This window comes from Tamandua tetradactyla, chromosome 16 (genome assembly GCF_023851605.1).
Source record: "Tamandua tetradactyla isolate mTamTet1 chromosome 16, mTamTet1.pri, whole genome shotgun sequence".
Taxonomy (NCBI): Eukaryota; Metazoa; Chordata; class Mammalia; order Pilosa; family Myrmecophagidae; genus Tamandua; species Tamandua tetradactyla.
The window spans coordinates 60368210-60373962 of NC_135342.1; the positions used below are offsets into that span (position 1 = coordinate 60368210).

At 40.8% G+C, this 5753-nt stretch overlaps 1 pseudogene across 1 annotated transcript; it reads right to left on the reverse strand.

Annotated features, from left to right (window-relative positions):
* Positions 1-187: 187 nt before the first annotated feature.
* On the reverse strand, positions 188-4952 carry LOC143658449 (homeobox protein NANOG-like; annotated as a pseudogene). The gene is made up of 3 exons (XR_013163223.1): positions 4929-4952; positions 961-4324; positions 188-277 (listed from the first exon to the last, which is right to left on the reverse strand). The product of XR_013163223.1 is annotated as a homeobox protein NANOG-like (transcript).
* Between the last annotated feature and the right edge of the window lie 801 nt (positions 4953-5753).

Here is a 5753-nt window from a genome sequence, read left to right on the forward strand (position 1 = left end):
GAGCCGCCGGCGCGCTCCACCCGCCGCCTCACGCCGGCCGCACTGCAGGATCCGTGCCGCCCAACGCACTCCGCAGGGCCTGCGACTTTCGCTGGCTCCCGAAGGGTGATGAGGCCGCCACAGTGTCGGGAGGCAGTCAGGCAGCCGCTGGGACAGCCATGCGCAGAGAGACGCGGGTGGCAGCTGCGGAAGCGGGAGCTGCGTGGGCCGAGGGCACGCTGGCGGCCTCTGCTGGTTGAGGAGTGCAGTGGCGCCTGCCCCGGGTCTGCTTCGCACGCTGCTCCGTTGTGTCGTCAGGACGACAAAGCAACCAGACGGAGACATGGGAAAAGCCAAGTCGTAGAATCAGTCTAATGCACGTTACCGCCATTTATCTAGCGCTGATTATCGTGTGCCACTCTCATACATCATCTCACTGAATCTTAAATCTATTTACAGATGAGGAAACGGAAAAAAAAACCTGCCCGAGGAACCAGTGCTAGAAGGTAGCTTTCCAGTATTTCCAGTCTTACTGACCGAACTTAAACCATTATGTCGTGAACTTTGGCTAATCCTAATCAAGCCCCGCTATGAAAGAATGGCTTTAAACTAGACCCCAAAATTCTTATAAATATCCCGTTTTTGCCCTCCTCTTTCCTAATCCCTATAGCCTCTGTCGAGGTGATCTTTATCATAGTCAACAATGACCCCTGACTTTCACGCCAGTATTTAACACTAGAAATGATAGGTGCTAATTACCTTCCTTTAAAAATAGGGGAGTTGGGATGGGGAAGGGAAAGGAAGGGGAAGTGAAAGGAAGGAGAAGGATAGAAGAGGATAGAGAAAGGAGAATAGGAAAGGGTAAGAGAAGGAAAAACAGACGTAATCTCTACTTGCTGGGTTTTGTTCTCTCTGGAAGCAGACTAACTTTACATCATAAGGAAGTGGGATGTGGCAAAAAAAAAAAAAAAAATCAACAACCTAGGTGGTGAGGCAGGATACAGTAGCACAACTGTTAAGTCCCCGCTTTCCTATTCAGCTCTGAAAGAGTTAACACACAAACTCCTTGTCTCTTGTTTCTTAACTAGCTCCAAAGGAACTAATACAAAGCTGCAAACTTCAGCTACAAACTTCCTGGGACAAAAATTTTCCTAAAGCCCCCCAAACCTCCCAAAACCATTGAATGAAACCCCCAAACCATAAAAGCTTGTAAAATTCTGGGCCCAAAGCAAACTCTTAGTTAATAATAGGAAACATAGGGTCATAAAGATTGTTAACCATTTGTCCAAAGACAAATTTTATGTATGTGACAACAACCACGAATTCTGTTAGCTATCTCCTCCTAGAACAAAGAAGACACCTAGTATTCCAAGGTTACTATGGAAACCTGCTGCCAACCAAACGTTCAGATAAAACAAGCTGGCCCACTCCACTCAGTGCTTGTCCCTCCCTTGGGCACGCTCACATTACCCTAACATATATTCTCTCTTTTTTGACACCTTTCCTTTTTTAATGAACTTTACCACTTAGTCCTACTGGCCTCTTGACTCTAAATTCTTTTCGTTTTGAGACTATTGAACCTGGATTGGGGCTCAGCTGGCACCATTGTCAGCAGGGCACCTGTTACAGCAGGGGTCAGAGGAATAGAATTCTGATCCTGGCTCTGCTACAAACTTGAAAGCATGAATTACATGATCCAATAAATGGACATATCATCTGCCAACCTGGTTGTAAGGGTCAGACAAGACAAAGGCAGTGAAAAGCCATGAAGAGTTACACCCCTGGAATTCTGTGGAGAACAGGCAAAGTATTGGAATTTATTAAAAGGCAAATTGTCTGGATTTTCACAAGGCAGAAGATGGAGTTTGGAAACCACAGGCCAGTGAGCTTAATCACCCCAGGTGAAATTCTCCAGTAACCTGTGATCAGTTGGAAAAAGGAAAAGAGCACCAGATTCTTTCTTTTTAGCAGGAATACCAGATAGGAGGATACTACAAATATAGCAAATACAGGTTTCAACAGGGCAATTTGACAATCCACATCATAGACAAGAAAGTGAAATGTAGGCTGGATGATAGCATTGAGGCTGATGAGTGACCACATGGGAGGCCACTTATGGTCTGGGCCTGCCCCAACATCCCCTCTGGGCCCAACCAATTCAGGGTTAGTGACTTAGATGAGAATACAGCAGCATGCTCATATATGTTGTGGATAAACTAAAGCAGGACAGAATGCCTAATACAGTGGATGACAAATTGAGCACAACTTAATCTAAAATGAAATTTAATAGGGACTACTAAACTGTAGTAAGGGTTAAAAATGAAACCTCGGGTGTGCAACGGTGGCTCAGTAGCAAAGTTCTTGCTTGCCATGCAGAGATCCAGGTTTGATTCCCAGTGCCTGTCCATGCGAAAAAAAAAAAAATTGAAACCCCATAAGAACAAGATAGATTATAATTATCTACAAAGAATTCCCAGGAGTCAACCATATTAACTGTAATTTGAGAGTTGGTCATGTAGGATGCCAAGAAGCATCTTAGGTAGGGTCCATAAAAAACCCCTGGGCCTAGCAAAGAGGCTGATCTGTACTCTCCCCTCTGCTGTAAGACCATACTTAGGGTCACATTTCTCTCTGGACACATTTTACAAACAGATAGAGGTATCCATGAAGGGACATGACACTTCTGCTGAAGCATGAAGTCACTGGGGCTCATGAGCCTAAAGGATAAAAGATTTAGCAGAGAGGAAAATCATAGGCAATTTTCTTTAGTTTTCTCCAGGGCCAAGGTGTGGAAAAGAGAGGCAACTTTTTTTTTAATAGTTATATTTTATTTACCTGTAAAATGTATAAACTAACTAGCCAAACTACAGTATTACCATGATGCAAAAACAAAACATCTATCTGCAAATAACAAAGTAGTGAACCAATTAGAGGCAGTAAAACAATGAAGGGGTGGAGAGAATCAATGAGTCAAGGTCATGATAGCTTAACTCTTCCATCTGAACATTTAGTGAAGCCTCCCAAATCCCATATAATGAGCACTCCAGCACACATCTTTTTTTAAAAATGTATTTATTAATTAAAAAAATTAAGAACAAAAACATTAACGTATCATTCCATTCTACATATATAATCAGTAATTCTCAATATCATCACATAGTTGCATATTCATCATTTCCTAGAACATTACCAGCACACATCTTTTTACTTTTACTTCCTATTCTTGAGACTAGATCCTAACGATATCCAAACTATTATATTCTAGTTCTCTATAGTCAGACATCTCATCTTTTATGTTGTCCAGACAGCCAAGGTAATCTGGCCTATTACTGAGTTTTGAAATCTCTGGTTAAGACGCATAACAAACCTACATCCATCCCCCAATTCCCCATGAAAAACAGGATAAAGTCAGATACACAGCTCTCAAGACAATTCTGGAAGGAAGGATGTAATGCAGACTGCTCATATTGAAACTGTATCATATACCCATCTTCACCCTTTTCATACATCTTCAGGCTGGGCATTCATGGTATAATTTGGGAATAAATCCATGTTACTGGGATACTGAAATATTTAACAGTTTGTTGTACTGTGTTGTGGCTTTTCCCAGCACTTCCCAAGGTGGCCTCCAAATCAGTGGCAGGAGAATTTTGCTGGAATTGGATCTGGGACTGCAGGGATTCCTCCCGACTGTTCGGGGAACTGATTGTTCCAGACCTAGTTTTTCCAGACATGGGTGTGCCACATCTAGCTGTTCCAGGAATGGTTGCTCCAAGATGGCTGTTCCAGGAATGAGTTCTCCAAGTCGAGTTGTTCCAGGTATGGTTGCTCCACAATAAAAGGTTACCAGAAGTGTTCACCAAGCACTCTAGGAAAGGTAGAGTCCCAGGTATCTGTAGGTGCTGAGCCCTTCTGGGTCACACTGTTGCCGTTCTTTGACCAGTTAGTGTTTTTCTGCCACCTTTTACATTCATTCTCTGGTTCTGGAATCAGGTCTTAACCTGTTTGCAGCTGAGGTTCAGAGTGTTGGAAAGTGCTTGCAGCTGCCTGAGGCTGAGGTATTTCTGTCTTTGAAATCTATCATTGAATATACACAGCTAGGCCTGAGAGAACATGGTTCTGATCTGCTTCTTCACCTACCCCTCATCTTCCTTATTCCCTGTGCTCTTCTCTACAGAAGCAGGTAGTTTAACTTTGGGACTGGTGGAAGAGTCGGGGCTATCCTGAATAAGAAGATCCACAGAGGCAGAGGAGAGACTGTCTCTGATTGGTGCACCTCAGCAGACGGCATTTGCAAGGACAGATAATTTTCTTCAGCCTCATAAATCTCAGGTATTGGTGAAGACTAGCTAGAATCATCTGTTTCGGGGCCAAGGAGGCTTTAGGGAGAAGCTAGATCTACACTTAAGTTGTTGAGCAGAAGGAGGAGAAAGAAAAATCAAACACCTAGACTGTGAGAATGGCCAAGGAAGACTTAAAAGACTAATTGAGTGGAAGATCTTAGAAAAATTTGAAGATTTTTAGGGATGAAAGTACTAAAAGGCTGAGATGAAGGGACTACCCTCCACAGTAACAATAGTCAAAGAGCCCAAAGTAGCAAGCGAGATGTAACTTTCATGATTCTGCAGAAAGTGCTCCAGGGAGGCGCAGTTCATTTTAGCATAAGGAAGAATTGATGATCAATTATCACCCTAGTATGTAGTGAATTCCAGATTTTTGAGGGTAGATACAAAACTAAAGATAGTCATCAATGTCTAAATTGTTGTACAGCAGTTCACGCCTCTGGTAGGGAACTCTGAGGTCAGTTCCAATTTTAATGGTTGTGATTATTAAAATAATTTTTTATTCCCTATTGTTTTGACCAGTTCTGAATTTCTGAAACCCAACTGTCCTCTAATAAATGATCATTTTTCTGCTTTCCTTTGATTTGTCTTCATTCATCTTATTACCAAATCGCTCCCAAATTTCTTCATTTGAGGAAATAAAGCAGTTCATAGTAACCAAAATTTACCCAGGTGTTAGGATGAAATTTCAGTATCTTATAAGGCAGTATAGGTGATTCACGGTGTCAGTGATGGATGCAAAACATAGTATGTAAGCTACAGTATGTCATACTTAGGGTTGCTTCTGTAAGCATTGTTTGATTTTTCTATTTCAAACATAAATTCCAGTCAATAAAAGAACCGTTAATTAAGATCCACTTAACATAGGAAAATATATTTAAATCATGTCTGAACAATGCTAAAAGACAACCTCTGATTGTCTAAACTAATAAGGCTGAAACAATAGACAAAATGTTTTCCCCTTGTGAACTAAAACAGGGCTAAGATTTCATCTTAAGGAGTACAAATCAAAATAATCTAAACAATTTAAATCATCTCCATAATTCTCAGTAAATATTTACATATAACGTACTATGTTAATTCACAATTTAAATGCTGGAACCAGTTCTCCTAATTGTAAATTATTTGCTTGCCAAACAGAAATTCCAAAAAACTCTGGAATTTTCACTCTGGATCAGAAAATAAGTTTAACAAAAATACTGCTTTATAACTAAATGTACAAATTTAAAAATGTTTTTGCATCAAGAAGAACAAAGGAATGTCATTACTGCAGGGTGTTGAAACAGATGGTAATTAATATTTAAAAATTTTAACTTATGTGTGAGACTAAAGCAAAAAATGTTTATTTGGTACAAAATTTATATTTTGACTAGTGCAGTTCCTAATATAACTTATGTAGACAGCTTAATTGAACCCCATAAATACATGGAA